The sequence below is a fragment of the Trichosurus vulpecula genome, chromosome 5 (genome assembly GCF_011100635.1).
Source record: "Trichosurus vulpecula isolate mTriVul1 chromosome 5, mTriVul1.pri, whole genome shotgun sequence".
Classification (NCBI taxonomy): Eukaryota; Metazoa; Chordata; class Mammalia; order Diprotodontia; family Phalangeridae; genus Trichosurus; species Trichosurus vulpecula.
The window spans coordinates 119860279-119876959 of NC_050577.1; the positions used below are offsets into that span (position 1 = coordinate 119860279).

Below are 16681 nucleotides of genomic sequence, written 5' to 3' on the forward strand. Positions count from 1 at the left end.
ATTTAGAAAAAAAAGTGTCTTACTGGTTTCTCTGTTAGCACTTTGTTGTTTGTGTCCTTGGCTGATTAATTTATTCAATCCTCCTACATGTCTGTTGCTTGTGGTATTCAGGAAACAATCTCTTCAGTTCCATTCTTCTTTTTAAAAATGTTTCAAACTCTTCTTTATTAGGAACATCTATCTTTTCTCCTGTTGGTAAGATCAGATTTGCAGAGCAGATCACCCTGGGCTGCACCCTGAACTCCGCAACTCTTTGGAACACATTTTTCCATCCCCTCCTATGTTTTCTAATGGGTACAGAACAGTGTTGGGTTATTTGACTTTCCATTCCTTTGTGTTTGAAGGTCTTTCTCCTGATAGCTTGTAGAACTTGTTTCTGAATTGAATTGCTAAATTTAACTACTATAAATCTTGGAGTTTGCAACCTTGGGCTTTTTTCTGGAAGTAATCTGAGAATTCTTTCTATTGGAAAGTTAACTTTCTATGTTCAGAAATTCTGGGCAGTTCTTTTCTATTATTTCCTGCACTGTGGTGTTAAGGTTTTTTGTCCTGTCTGGTTCTTCTGGGAGATAGATCTATGATCCTGAGTTTATCTCTTGTATATTCTCTCTTCAAGATTGATATGTTTTGTTTGCATAGTGTGCATATTTTCTTTTCATGTTGTTTTTTGCTTCTCTTCTTCTGGATTGCCCTTCTCTTCTGTATATTTGCATTCCCAATCTAGTGTTCCCTTTTTTTGTTTCTTAGGTGAGGTGGCTGTTTTCCCCCTATTCTACTCTTTATTTTTACTGTACAGGCAACAAATTCTGCTGTCACAATTTTCATTTTGCTTTTGAACCATTCACGAACAGTGTGTTGTTCTTCTATGTTCTCCTCAACTTTCTTTACATTCTTTTTTTAAAGAATGACTGTTGATCGTTAAAGTTTAAATTTAATTTTTTTCAATTAATAGAAATCTATTTTGTTTCTTTCCTACCTTTTTCCTCCATCAAAATAAAAAAAAGAAAAAGAAAACAGTTATAATAAATATGTCAATGCATATTTATTTGTTTTGATTGACTTTTACATTTGTTACCAGAAGCTTACTTTCCAACAGAAGGAGGTGACACATGGAGGAAAGATGTCCTGGGAAGGACATTGTCTTAGAGCTGATGAGGAGGACTATATTGACTTAACTTTTCAGGAAGTGAAACCTGATTTGATTACAGTTCCAGAAATGGAACAGGGTCAGGATCACTATCCTTTGGGTGGGTACAAAGACATATCAGTTAGTATATATCAGCTAGTGAGAAATAGGGTGAGTGAAATGAGGTCCAGAGGGACTGACAAATAGTAATTAGCAGGAGTGTGCTGGAGCCAGCTCAAACCAGCACGGGCTAATTGTTAAATGTTCAATGTGAACATGTATATTTCAGAAAATAAAATGCTTCAAATCAGGGCTTGATTTATTGTTTTGTTGGTTATCTACACTTGAAAAAGTGATGGAAAAAATGTTAATGCAGATTAAGTTGTCAAATGTACTTTTTTTTCTTTTTCCAGAGAGCTTGTTGATAAATGTTTACCAACATACCCCAGGGAAGCAGCAGTGCTTTGGCACTGAACCCAGCTCCTCTGATTCCAAGTCCAGATCTCTTTTCCCTAAACTCTGACTCTGTATATTTATAGTGATTACTTCTCTAGCACTTTTCTCATCTGTAAAATGGGAAGGTTGGATGGAGGACCTCTAAGGTTTCTACTACTTCTAAATGTATGAACCTGTGTTCTTATGACTATGTTTCTCTTATGTCCATATGTATTTATCTGCATTTGTCTTGTCTGGGATTGTTTTCTCTAATTCCTTTATAATTCCCCACACCATAAAACTCTCTACATTACGGATTCTCAGTAAATCACATGCTTTGGATCTGGAAGGGACCTTAGCAATCATCTAGACTTACCCTCCCCCCTCCCCCCCATCCTCCACCATAAAGAAACTGAAGCTCAGTGGGGGTAAATGGGACTTATCCAAAGTCACATACAGTTGAGAAAGGACCATAGAGATCATAAAATCCAACCCCTAAATTTTGCAGCTGAGGAAACTGAGTCCCAGGTCATACAGGGTTAGAAGTAAAGCTAGAAGTTGAACCTGGGTGTCTTTTCTCCAAAACCAAGGCTCTTTCCACTTTTTGAAAAGAATCACTCTTCGTGCACTTGACTCATTATTAAGATATACAGCCTGTGGAAATTGATAGCAATAATAACTCACATTTATATGTTTCTGCTGTAACGTGTCATCAATTTTACTCTGAAAGTTTAAAAAGACATCTTATTGGGGTTCAGAGCTACGGGTCAGGTTTATATTGGTGCCATTGAGAGCCTTTTGAGCCTCTGCGGGAAAAGCATCATTCCCCATGCAGCTCAACCCAGGCCTCCTGCCAGCCCAGTCGACTCCCTCCTCCTCTGGTCCTGTCCAGTCCTATCCCCAACATGGCAGACTATCTCATCAGTGGTGGTACTTGTTACCAGGGCACTGCAGGGATAGGCTCCTATACAATGACTTCCTCATCTTCCTGGGCTGTATAGACTTCACAGCAGAGCAAGTAAACCTAACCTTAGCACTTATCACGAAGATAACCCTGTTTCATGTTTCATCCCTAATGGACATGGTCACTGAGTCTGGGATGGTGCTCACAAGAGATATTGGCTCAGAATTCTAGGCCAATGAAGAAATGTGAGCAGAGCTTCATCACTGACCCTGTGGTCCTGAGCCCCAAAGATCAAGTCAGAAGCATGCTTGAAGCCAAGTCAGGGCATGGCTTATATGGGGTCCCAACTGCAGACAACTACAAGATGGGCAGCCACCTAATGGACATCATCACTTCTCATAATATCAACTTTGTCAAGAAGGAGGAATGTGACCATTTCCTGAGCAAGATGATGATCAAGCAGGAGGATCTGGTGGTGGTTTCTGCAGGAATCACACTAAAGGAAGCCAATGAAAACCTACAACCATTATGAAGGTGGATAAGGAGCTAGTGGCCATCATTGCCTGTAGGGACCTGAAGAAGATTTGGGATGACCCAGCTGGCATTCAAGTATACCAAGAAGCAGCTGTTATGCAGGGCAGTCGTTGGCCCCCAGGAGGATGATAAGTATGGGTTTCACTGGCTGGCCCAGACCAGTGTTGATGTGGCTGTGCTGGACTCTTCCCAAGGAAACTTCATTTTCCAAATTAACATGACCAAGTGAACCGAGGAGAAATATAACAACCTCCAGGTTATCGGTGGCCATGTGATAACACCTGCACAGGCAAAAACCCCTCCTCGATCCTGGAGTGGACACCCTAGGGGTTGTCATGGGAAGCGGCTCCATCTGCATTACACAGGAGGTGCTGGCATGTGGGTGGCCCCAGGTGACAGCTGTGTACAAAGTCTCAGAATATGCACGGGCACTTTGTTGTCCCAGTCATTGCTGATGGCGGCATCCAGAATTTGACCACATTGCCAAAGCTCTTGCCCATGGAGCTTCCACGGTGATGATTGCCTCTCTGTTGGCAGTCATCATAGATTCCTTAAGGGAATACTTCTTTTCTGCTGGGATCCCCCTAAACTGGAGGGTGGGGTCCCTCAATACCGTGGACAAAAACTTCAACAAACCAGAACCACTACTTAAGTGAGGCGGACAAAATCAAAGTGGCTCAAAGAGTGTCTGGCAATTCAGGACAAAGGGTCCATCCATAAATTTGTTCCCTACTTGATCGCTGGCATCTAGCACTCCTGCCAAAATATTGGTGCCACAATGTCCTCAGAATCCTGATGTACTTAGGGGAGCTGCAATCTGAGAAGAGGTTGTTGTCTGCACAGGTAGAAGGCAGTGTCCATGGACTCCATTTGTATGAGGAGCAACTCTTCTGAGAAGTGGCCTGGTTCGGCTTTAGTGCAGATAGATAGATGACAGATAGATACAGATATTTAGATATATAGATGTACACACACACCCCTCAATCTTTCACAAGGACTGACCTGGGGCAGGAGGAGAGAAATCTAGGGTAGCCTTTTGTAAATATTGTAAATATTTAAGCAAAGAAAGGCCTTGCTCAGGTCATTTTGGGATTTGTTATCAGCCACTGCCCAGCACAATTTATAAATGAATCTGGAGTCTGAGAGCTGGTAAGGAGGTATTGTGGAAAGAGCATTGGATTTGGACATGAGGCCCTGGACTGCAGGGGTCACCTGTGTGACCTTGGGTAAATCACTTAATCTGTCTGGGCCTCATTCTTCTCACCTGTCAAATGAGGGAGGGGTTCAACTAGATGATTTAAGGCTATTTTGACTGTCAATCTCATTCAAACTCCAGGATGCTTACCTTGGTGATAGAGAAAGGGAAGAAGAATTTAAGAATTTGTCTAGGGCATCATGAAAACTCCTGTGTGTGTGTGTGTGTGTGTGTGTGTGTGTGTGTGTGTGTACTGGGGAATGGAGGAAAGGAAGGAGGGAGAGGAGTCAGAAGGAGGAGGAAGTTGCTTGCTAAGAGGCTCCTGGCTTAGGCCCTGCTGCCAGTCCTGGCTGGAATGCTGAGGGAATTACTCCCTCCTGCCCCTATTGTGATAAGGAGGAGCTGGGCTGTGGAGAGAGGGCCCTGGGGGAGGGCGGGGAGGTAGCCAGTGAATGGTCACAGACCCAATGCCCCAGCTGCTTCTGACATCTGGGCCTCATCTGTTCTGAGAGTTCTCATCTGCACCAGTGTGGGCGAGTCACTGCTGAGCAACTCAGTGGAAGGCCCAGGAGGCAGCTGGGATAACCACCCCTCCTCCCAGGGGAACCTGAAGTGGAATACAAAAAGGACTGGAAATGGTTCTCTCTATACCCAAGTATTGAGGCTCTATGGGAGGGATAGAGGAAAGGGGGAATAGAGGAAAGGGAGGAGAGGGAAAGCGAGGGAGGGATAGAGGGAAAGGAGGGGGAGGGGAGCAGAGAGATAGAGGGAAGCATAGAGGGAAAGGGAGGGAGAGAGGGAGGGGAACAAGTGTGAAAGGGAGAGAGAGAAAAAAGGAGAGGAGGGAAGGATAGAGGGAAAGGAAGAGTAAAGAGGGAGGGAAAGGAGGAGAGGGAAGGGGAGGGAGGGATAGAGGGAAAGAAGGAAGGGAGAGACAAATGGAGCATTAGAGGGAAAAGAAGGGATAGAGGGAAGTATTAGAGGGAGGGATGGATAAAAGGAAGAGAGGGAGAGGGATAGCAGGAAAGGAGAAAGAAGGAGAGCAAGAGAAATAAACAGAGAGAGGAAGAAGAGGGGATTTAGCAAAATGGAGGAAAGAAAACCCTTGAATAGGAATTGTTTCATTCTTTTTTTTAATTGTTTCATTCTTTATATCTATATGCCCAGTTCCTGGTATACCCTAGTCCTTGGTATACAGGAGGCTATGGATAAATGCTTGTTAATTGATCGACAATGGATTGTACCCATAGGATCAGAGATTCAGTTCTGGGAAAGCCCCTTAGAGGTCATGGTAAAGTCCAACCCCCTCACATTACAGATGAAGAAACTGAGGCACAGACAAATGTACCTGGGATCACACAGCCAATAAGTATCTGAGGTGAAGTTTGAACCTAGGTTTTCCAGACTCCAGTCCAGACACCATACTGAGAAGTAGGGGTGAGATGGGGTGGGAGGTGGGAGAGGAGGCATGCATCATTAAAGAAAAGCAGGGCCTCTCTTTCCTCCGTCTCTAGCTAACTGTATCCTCTTCATTGTACAGAAAAGTAAACTGATCCCCCAGAGGCCTGGGCCTGCACCAGGGCCAGGATGAAATAAAGATTTTCAGACCTCGACCACTCCCACTCCCACTCCCAAGTTAGCTGCCTCTCCCCACTGCCAATACTGATCTGGACTAATTTGCTCCAGCAGCACAAAGCTAGGACCAATTAGCTTCCCTCTTTTCTCGTCAGCTCGCTCCCTGCCCCTTCCCTGTACCCCCCTTAAAGGCAGCCCCCAGCTAGTGCCCCAATTCAAGGCCAGGACTCATGGGTCTTTTCCCAGCCTAGCCTGGTCCCTCCCCCTCCCCTCTGGGTCTCTGTGGGATGAGGCCCAGTACTGGCAGGCTTAATTAACTAAAAGCCGTTTTGTAGCCCTGGGGTGATAGGGACTATAAAACTGCAAAGTCTGATTAAAAATAATAATGAGAAAGCCTATTCCCTGAGCACTTAATGAGGGTTAATTAATTAATCAACCTCCTTGCAGCTCCTAGAGGTGGGCTGGGGTTATCTCATTCCCCTGGAGTACTGGTAAGGGTGGGGATATTGGAAAGGGGGGGGGGTCTGCCTGGGTTACCATGCTTGGACTTTAACGCTAACTTCTTTTTTTGTTGTATCACCAATTGAGGCAGCCTATGAGAAGCACAGAAGCCTGGTGGATAGAGATCTGGCCTTGCAACCAACAAGACTGTAGGTTCAAGCCCTATCTCTGACACATCCTGGTTGTGTGACCCTGGGCAAGTCACTTAATCTCTCTGTGTCTTAGGCCATTCTCTAAAACAGGGATTCTTCACCTCGTTTGTTTCATGGACCCCATGGGCAGTCTGGTGAAGCCTGGCTTGAAATAATTGAAGCAAATGCTAATTTCTGAGATTAGTGAAAATAAAGATGTAATTTTTTTTTCCCATCTGAGTTCACAGACCACTCAAAATCCATCCCAGGTTGAGAACCTCTGCTCTAAGATTATAAATTGCAGAGAAAGTGTCAACTTGCATTAGTGAAGGGAATTTCCTCGTCCCAGAACTGGAAATCAATGACTTCAATTTTATAGCAATAGAATGGAAGGTGCTGAACCTCTTTCACCTATGGAGAATTAACAGGTTTGGGCCTAGAAATTGAAAGACCTGGGTTTTCAGTCCAATGTGATAATGTATGTCAAGCACTTTACAGTCACTAACTAAAGCACTATAAAAATGTCTGCTATCATTTAGTCTCAACCCTGCCACTAATTAGGTATGTGACCCTGAGGGAGTTACCCTGGCATTGGGCCTCAGTTTTCTCATCTGTAAATTGAATGAGTTTGACCAGAGCATCTCTAAATTCCTTCTGGCTCTGATATTTTATTCTCCTGTGATCACAGTGGGATGGAGCCTGCCCTCAGGCTGAGTCAGCCCTGCCCATAAACCTGAAGGGACCAAGGAGATTTGACATACTTCTGTTGGGGAATGGAAACTTGAAAGTCTCAAGGTGAGGGAGATGCCCAAGCAGAATTGACTCTATCAGGCTGTCCTTGCTAGGGCCCCATTATAGTCAATGAGTTAGCTGCTTCAACAAGCAGTTGGAGGACCCTGACCTCAAGAAGACACTAAACAGAACATCACCAGTCATTTGGAGCCTCAGATCACACGTGGGCCTGGGTCAATGTCCTGTGCCTTGGGGAATAGTGATGCCCTGAGCTCAAAGTTCCTGAGTCTTCATCATGACCTCCTTTGATGTAGTCTGATGTAGGCAATGGACCACTACTCAGAATATTATTTTTAAATTCATAAAACACATAGGATTGCAAAGAAAACCAATTATATAGAAACAGTTATCAACATATTTTTCAAAGGCCAAGTTCATGATATAAAAATTGCTTAAGAATCCTCTGGTCTAGAAGAAGCTGGGGACATACAGCTATAAGCTAAATTATGAATTGTGTATTGCCTTGATTGAGTCTCTGTGTAATGGGATTAATTTCCTCTCTCCCTTCCCCCATGCTGGATGGTCCCCATAGACCCATCCCCATACACGTTTCATAGGGTGGCTTGCACAAGTACCAGTCTGGCAAAAATGAAAATGCTATTTGTGGCATTCAAACATGCTTGCTCATTTCTGTGGGGAGCTGACTCCTTTATGCCAAGGCCATGCATCTGAGGTTCAGTGAGAAATAACAAGTTCAGGGAGGAAAAGGGCCAGGCTGGCAGGTGGAGGCTCTGAGCTAATTTGATTGGGTAAATCCACACCCACCACTAGACAGCGCAGCCATCCAGAGAGATCGAAGGTCCCTCTAAGAATCATAGTTTATCGCTTCTGCATTCCCACTCAGAACATATAATCACCAGGGTAAGCATGGAGCTTGCCCAGCTCCTGAATCTGGCTGTTCAGTAGGATTAGTAATACCACCTGGCCATCCATCCAGGATGCCTGGAAAGCCCACTCATTTCTGTGATAATATGATGCACAGCTAACTTTGGGGGGCCAAAGCTATTCTAGTTTGGAGGAGTCCCCAGGTTGCTAAGGCGCCCACCCTAGCCACCGGAGAAATTCAAGATGATAAGAACATTAACCATCCTGCCTCTGTATAGGTTTACAAAATGCTTCCCTTAAGACAACCCTATGGGGTAGAGAGGGTGAGTATTATCCGCATTTTACAGATGAGGAAATAGCAGCTCAGAGATGCAAAGTGGCATCCACACTGTCACATAGCAAATAAGCTTCTCACCTGGGATAGAGGCAGAGAAGCCTCTATCCAAATCCTCCAGACCCAGTGCTCTTCCCACAGTACTGTGTTTGCCTCTCAGTGATGCTAGCTGGCATAAGTACCAGCTGATTGGGGGCATGAGCTCTATTTGCTACTGACCACAGGTGAGAGGGTCCCTTTCTTCCAGCTCAAGGCTAGGTATTCAAGACTGGGGCCACATATCCTGAGTAGGAACTGGAGTCTTTTTTTTTTTTTGGAGAGAGGAAGGCAAGGCAATTGGGGTTAAATGACTTGCCCAAGGTTACACAGAAAGTAAGCGTGTCAAGTGACTGAGGCTAGATTTGAACTCAGGTCCTTTCACTGCGCCACCGAGCTGTCCCAGGAGCTGGATTCTTGTTGGGACCTGTGATCTCAACCTCCTAGTGTGTCTGGAGCTTAATGAATTCTTGAAAAACCCAGCTGAGGAAGCTTCAGGAAACCTCCACCTTTATACTCATATCTCTGTCCTTCTACTCTCTCTACTGCCTCTTGCTAGGAGATGAGATGCCCAGAGATAGCAAGTTCAAGCAGCAGAGCATCTAAATCCCCAGGGTTTGGGATCTCTGCCCCTGTATGTGTTTAATCTTCTTCTGGGAGTGGACGAGAAAGGCCAGCTTAAGCGATAGGCTGCTAATGAAACATGTTAATTACACCCGCCGCCCATTCTTCTCTGTAGCATCGGACTGATGCACAATAATTTGGCCTGAGAGATGAGCACCGGAAAGTTGCCAGTTTAATTTAATTTATTTCAATTTAATTTTAATTTAATCTATTCCACATTTGCTCCTTGGGCGCTATTTTTTCCCCTCCCGAGGTTGTTAAGTTGTCGTAGCTTCTTATCTTGCCTTGTGAAGAAAGAGAAGATGGAAAGTGTGCTGGGAGGCCAGGGAGGCCCTCGCAGGCAGCCTCACGCCACACCATCCATCATACCACCCACACGCTCGGCGTGCTCAGTCCTGCTCATCGGGGTCAGGCTATCGCCTTGCTTCTCTCAGAGAGCTGGAGGCTGCTGGCCTAGAGCTGCTTCTGCCGGGAAAATCCATCGCTGCTTCCTTCCTACCCACAGCCCCCCTGCAAGAGAGCTCTGAGGCACATCCCACACCGGCCCCAGCCGCCCCTCCTGACTCACTCCAGGCTCTCTCAGAAACCTGTGGTTTCCATCAGCAACACCATAGCCCCTGAACCAATGGGGTGGTGTGGCTGAATCAGCGGCCATCCATCATGGCAGAGGGGCCCCGGGCTCTGGAAAGGCAGCATCTTGTTGAACCCTTAGTGAGATACATACCTAGGACTACATGGGGGAAAGGGGGTGTGGTGATCTGAGAGACAGGGCTTAAGGCACACAGGGAATGGAAGGGAATCATGGACCAAGGCCTGGAAAAGACCTTAGAGATTCCTCTTCACTTTACAGATGAGGAAGACGAGGCCCAGAAAGACAGAAAAGATTTGTCCATGGTAACAACCACTGACAAGTCCAGGATTAGAATCCAGATCTCCTGACTATTATTCCAGTGTTCTTTCCACCACATTAGAAGGGGTTGCCTTCCTATCCTGGTTTTGATCCGTCAAACCACTTTTAGGGCCCCTAGGTGGCAAAGCGGACAGAGTGTTGGGCCTGGAGTCCAGAAGACTCATCTTCCCGTATTCAAATCTGGTCTCAGACACTAGTAGCTGTGTGACCTTGGATGAGTCACTTAACCCTGTTTGCCTCAGTTTCCTCATCTGTTAAATGAGCTGGAGAAAGAAATGGCAAATCACTTCAGTACACATATACACATACACACACGTATATACAATATGCGTGTATATGTGTATGTATGTACTTATAAAGTGTGTACATATGCATATACATTCATACATGTATATCTATATGTATTCATGTATCCATATGTACACAATACATTCATGTATGTGTGTGTATGTATATGTATATAAATATTTATATTTTTCACTTATGCTTAGTGTCTAACGGTCTTGCCAAGTGTGTTCCTACATGTAGTCATCAACACCTCTGTTGCTAGGAAGAGAAGTCTGACACGGCTCCCTCCCTTCCCTTTCCCTCTTCGCTTCTTCTCTTCCTCCATGCTTCCTTTCTTCTCCTCGGGCATCTCTCTGTGTCCCCAGCTCTGCATTGCTCATGGCCTCAGCCTCAGGCTCACTCTACATCTCACACACAGGCTCTTCTTTCTCTCATTTCATCAGAATAGTGGAGGGCCTGGAGCGCTGGACTTGGAGTCAGGAAGACTTTAGTTTAAGCCCTGCCTCAGATATTAACTAGCCTGAGTAGTCATGGGAAGGTCACAACCTAGTTGGGCCTCAATTTTCTCTTCTGCAAAATGAGAGAGTTGGACTGGATGACCCCTAAGGTGTCTTCCAGGTCTAAACCTACGGTCCAAGGGCCTTGGCTTCCTCACCTGTAAAATGGGGAGAAGAACATCAACCTTACTTGACTCTCAGGATTGTCGTGAGGAAAAGAGATACATAAATGTGTTATAAGATAATTATCATTATCTTGTCTCATTTTTTGTTTTGGGTGGAGTTTAGATAGAAACAGTCCTAGGCCAAAACTGGTGTCTATCTTATAGTTGTTCTATTTCTATTTTCTGTTTTTGGATTATTGCATAAGTGGAAGATGATGAAGAAGATGGGTTTCCTCACTCATTGCCCTCCTCCACCCATTTCATGTTTGTATCTTCCTCGGACCCTTCTCATTACTTGAATCTTGTTCTTTCTCTTCTCTCTGTTCCTTTTCTCTTTTTCTCCTCCTTCCTCATCCTCTTCCCTCCTTTCCCAATCCCTCTTTCCCTTCCTCTCTACCTTTCCTTTCATAATTCTTTCCTTTCCCTATCTCCCTCTCTCCCTGTCTTGTGTTCCTTTTTCTCCTTCCTGACTTCTCTCTCTCTTCTCTCTCTCCCTCTCTCTCTCTCCCTCTCTCTCTTCCTCTCTCTCTCTCTCTCCCTCTCTCTCTCTGTCTCCCTCTCTCTCTCTCTCTCCCTCTCTCTCTCTCTCTCTCTCTCCATCTCTCCATAGTATGCATATGCGTTGGAGAAGTTGGCGGTGGTCATGGTAGGAGCCAGGATAAACAGCAGTGGAAATAATAGTGGGGCTAGGGTAACTTTTTGTCTAATAATAGTAATACTATTAATATTAGTAATAATAATTACTAGTAATTATTATCATTATTACTGAGGCAACTTGGTAGAATAGTGAACTTGGAGTTAGAAAGTCCTGAGTGTTGAGGAAGGCTTTTAACTCAGTACTATGGGTCTCTGGGTGAATCACTTTAACTTCTTTCACTCTCTGTTTCCTCATCTGTAAAATAGGGTTGTTGTAAGGGTCAAATGAGATTTCATATACATATCACATATAATGATTATATATTAAATAAATACATATTCAGAAATATATACTCAATAAATATAAGTATGTAAATATGCATTGTTATTGCATAACTATATATATTTATATAGTGCTTGGAAAACCTTAAAGCAGTATATAAATGGTAACTATTCTTATTACTAATAATATATAACAATTGGATAGTGTTTTATAGATTATAAAATTTCCACATACATTATCCCATTTCAACCTCACAACGAGGACGTGAGGATGGCAGGACATATTTCATTATTCCCAATTAATAGTTGAAGGAACAAATGCTCGGAGAGGTTAACTAACTTGCCTAGGACCATGTACCACGTAAGGAGGTAGTGGAACAAAAACTGAAAATCATGTCTCCTTACTCTACTTCTGATTGCTTCCTCTCTCAGCTTCATGCTCTCTTTAAGTCACCTCACCTGGCTAGATATCTCTACTTGGATGACCCACTAACAGCTCAAACTCACCTTATCTAAAACTGAATTCAATTCCCCTAAAATTGATCTTCCTCCAAACTTGTTATCATTGATTCTCTCTGTGTCTCTGTCTCTTTGACTTTCTCTCTGTGTGTTTGTTTCTGTGTCTCTGTCTCTGTGTGTTTCTGTCTTTGTGTGTTTCTGCGTCTCTGTTTCTTTGACTTTCTCTGTCTCTGTGTGTTTCTGTTTCTCTGTCTCTGTGTGTTTGTTTCTGTGCTTCTGTCTCTTTGACTGTCTGTCTCTTTGTGTTTCTGTGTCTGTCTCTGACTTTGTCTCTGTGTGTTTGTTTCTGTGCTTCTGTTTCTTTGACTTTCTCTGTCTGTCTGTTTCTGTGTCTCTGTCTCTTTGACTTTCTCTGTCTCTGTGTTTCTGTTTCTATGTCTCTGTCTCTTTGACTTTCTCTGTCTCTGTTTCTGTTTTTATGTCTTTGTCTCTGACTTTCTCTGTTTCTGTGTGTTTCTGTTTCTGTATTTCTGTCTCTGCGTGTTTCTGTGTCTGTCTCTTTGACTGTCTGTCTCTTTGTGTTTCTGTGTCTGTGTCTCTGTCTTTCTCTGTTTCTCCCCCCCACCTCCCACATCTACTTAGTTGCCAAGTCTAATTATTTCTACTTCTACATATCTTGAACCTATCCCTTCCTCCCTACTATTACTACCATCACCCAAGTTTCGGCTCTCATTACCTCTCACCTGGACTGCTCTAACTGCCTCTTAATTGGTCTTCCCTCCTCCAGCCTCTCCCTTCTGTAGCCACATGGTAGGTTGCCAAAATGTCCTGTAATAACCAATGTTTCTAGGGCACAGATCTCGCTGTGTTATTCTCCTGCTCAAAAGACTTTAGCAGCTCCCCCACTGCACATGAGATAGAATACAAATTCCTTAGTTTTGGTATCTATGACTCTCCAAAAATCCAGCTCTGAACCTCGCTGCCAGCCCTGATTCACGTTATCTTCCTCGCTTCACTCTATGTTCCAGCCCGACTGGGCTGCTTGCTGTCCTCGGCTCTGACTCTGCCATCTGTGGTAGGCAGAATGCCCCATGCTTCTGTATCAGGGCATATCATATTTTTTTCCTTCTCATCATCCAATTTTGAAATTACCCTTTAACAAGCAGGTGTCAGAGACAAACTTGGAAAAGAGAGAGGGTCCAAATATGGGCCAACTTTTGGGTGAGGCCAGATGGCTGCAGCAACTCTGATGCATGAAGAAAGCTTCCGAGTGGAGGCCCCTGGGTTTGGCCCTGAGTTTGAGCCATAATGCAGAGAGAGAGACAGAGAGAGAGGGCTTGCATTTCCTACCATCCTACCCCCAAAGTGGCCACTCTGCCTAGGACAGAGAGAGTGTAGCCTCCAAGAAGGGTCTAGTGATGCCACCTGCTGGGAGCTCTCCAAAGTTACAGGAGGAGTGAGCATCTATCTGATGGGAGCCATGGAAGGTACCCCATGCTGAGGGGACTACTGCTGGGAGCCTTAGCTAATAAGTGGTTGTGGTTATACATGTCTCTGGAGGAGACTTGTTCACTGGCTCTGTTACGAGTCCTATCTTTGAGCTGTAAATAAACTTTTTCTTCTTGTTGCTTAACTGCGCATTTGTGAGGGAAGTTAGGGACAAGAAAAAGACTTTGCATTTGGTGTCAGAGTACCTGGGTTTGAATCCTGCCCCTATTTACTTACCTTACTGTGTGATGTTGGCTAAATTACTAACCTCCCTGGGCCTTGGTTTCCTCGTTTGCAAAAACAAAGAGATTAAATTAGAAGCCCCTACTTTGGCCACATAATGAGAAGACAGGACTCATTGGAAGAGACCCTGATGTTGAGAAAGATTAATGGTAAAAGGGGAGGGGATGGCAGAGGGTGAGATGAATAGACAGCATTATGGAAACAATGAACATGAACTTAGATAGTCTTTGAAAGACAGTGGAGGAAAAGGGCCTGGTGGGCTACGGTTCATGGGGTCACAGAGAGTCGGACACAACTGAATTGCTGAACAACTACTATAAAACAAGTCTTTAGAGCCCTAAATTTGTGATGTTGTGAAACAGGTCACATAGTAAACTTCTCAAATTTTCTAGGTGGGAGCATTGCGGGAAGGTAAGAAATGTCAATGAATCAACAAATGTTATTAAGCACCTACTATGTGCTAAGCACCGGGGATACAAATCCAAAGAATGATATAATTGCTACTCGCAAGAAGCTTACATTCTAAAGAGGAAGACAAAAAATAAACATTTTAATACACATTGTGATTAAATGCAAATATATACTATATGTCCAAACCCGGTAGTTTTTTGTGCCATTCACCAGAACTCGTGTGACACTTGGGGTACATTCTTTCCATCTTTAGAAATCTTTCATCATTTTTTTTATCAAAGTCTAGTGGCGGGACAAAAGTCAGGATGACCCAGGATGCAGTGGATGCCCTTGGCATCTTTGATACCCGACCAAGTTCTAGGTGCTCCAAGCCTTCTCCAGCCGCCTTTGTGGCCATTGGAATAAATTGTTCTCATCAGCTCATTTCACTGGGGATGTCTTCACATGCTTGGGGTAGACATGCCCCTAACTCACCAATGGGTTCTAGACCCATTAGTTACCATCAATCTGGTTTAGCCCGTTTGCCAAGATGATTTACTGGGGTGTGGCCACTGTGCCTACTACAGCTTCTTGGAGTCACAGGTAAGAGTTGGGTGGACACCAAAGGGGAACGAGTAATCCTGAAAAGGGCTCAGCCCTCACCCCTCATACCAGCGGTGCTAGGCCTCCTGAACACCCCATCTATTATACTGTATATACTGTATAGTGATAAAAAGCTTTTTAGGGCTGCTGAGCTAGAATTAAGTGTGCATACTCTTCCCTGGTGGTGATATTGGCCAGAACTGCTGTAAAGTTTCCTTGCAGCAGGACAGGTAATGACGGTAACAACACTAGCTGTGGCAGTGACTGTTGTACCTCCATACCTGGCCCCAGGTGGTTGTGAATGTATGATGCTGCCTCCTTATGTCTCTGTTGAGTTTTCTTCTTCCTAATCTTAGGTGGATGGGCATCTGGAGTTGGAACAGACCAGGTTATGGCCTTTATGAGGCTGTTCTAATTTAGTTCTTGCTATACCTTCTTAGCATATTTGCCTTTGGGAAAGCTAAATGATTTTAACTAATTAAGGGATATATTAACTGGTTAATTAATATTGGTAGGAACACATCAGATGGGGGCTAGTGATCTATAGTATTAGACAACCGCTTTCCCCACCCCCCAAGCCCTCAGGGTTGCCCCTAGAATCTTTTGGGGAGAAGTAGGCTCTGAACTCTGGAGATTCTACCTGCTAGGCCAAGGGGAGTTGAGAGTGAGCCCTAGAGTATGTACTACATTCATATCGACAGTACCTCACACATAGAAGATGCTTAATAAATATTTTTAAAAATTGAACTGAATCCTCCATTTCAGAGTTATGCTTGGATCTGAGCAGTCCTGATAGAGGAGGATGGCCTTGCTAGCTAACTTCTAGTCCACATCCCCCTCCTTTCCTGGGGGCTGCTTCTAGCCCCTGTTGCTGATCTGAACTCCTTCTGGGATCAATAGCTTTTGCTGTTGGAAATAACCAATTCCAGTCTGGATTCAGCTCTTATCTGACCCACGTCACAGCACCAGGCACTAAAAGTCCTTTTGACGACAAGGGCCCATCCATCAAACTGTGTGCAGTCCAGAGGGGCTGAGGGAGATGCCTGAGTGATGAGGGGCTCCAGTGAGGGGGAGATCTGAGTGCTTATCTCAGCCTATTTTGTGCTTCCTATCGATTTGTCTGGTGGAGCCTACCTCTGCCCCTTCCTTTCTCTCCCAAATAATTTTAAAAGGAGCATTTCTTCCCCCTCAGTTTCCAAATCAATCTTTCTTAGTCTCTTAGGCTTTCTCTCTTTCCCTCTCTCTCCCTCCCTCCTTCCCTCTCTCTCTCTCTCTCTCTCTCTCTCTCTCACACACACACACACACACACACACACACACACACGGACATATACACCCCTCTACCTCTGTCCCTCGAGCTATTTCTTGGGACTTGAAGCTTAATAGAATCAGAAAATGAGAAAAGCTACTGAGGCAAAGCAACCCCCTCATCTCATTGCTGATGGTAAGATATTAGCCTGGGATAGCAGAAGGAGGTCGGGATTTAGAGTTGGAGGGCTGGGGTTCAAATCCCAGCTCCGGCACTTACTACCAGTATGACATTGGACAAGTCACTTCAACTTCAACCCTCTGGGCCTCAGTTTCCTTGGACTAGATGAGGGGCAGTGGCAGCTGTATAGAATGCTGGGCCTGGAGTCAGGAAGACCTGAATTGAAATCCAGCCTCAGACACTAGCTATGGGACCCTAGGCAAGTCATTTAACCTCCGTT

The 16681-nt window shown here is 44.5% G+C and overlaps 1 pseudogene; it reads left to right on the forward strand.

Moving 5' to 3' along the window:
- The first annotated feature begins 2390 nt into the window (after positions 1–2390).
- On the forward strand, positions 2391–3893 carry LOC118851048 (annotated as a pseudogene).
- Positions 3894–16681: the final 12788 nt, after the last annotated feature.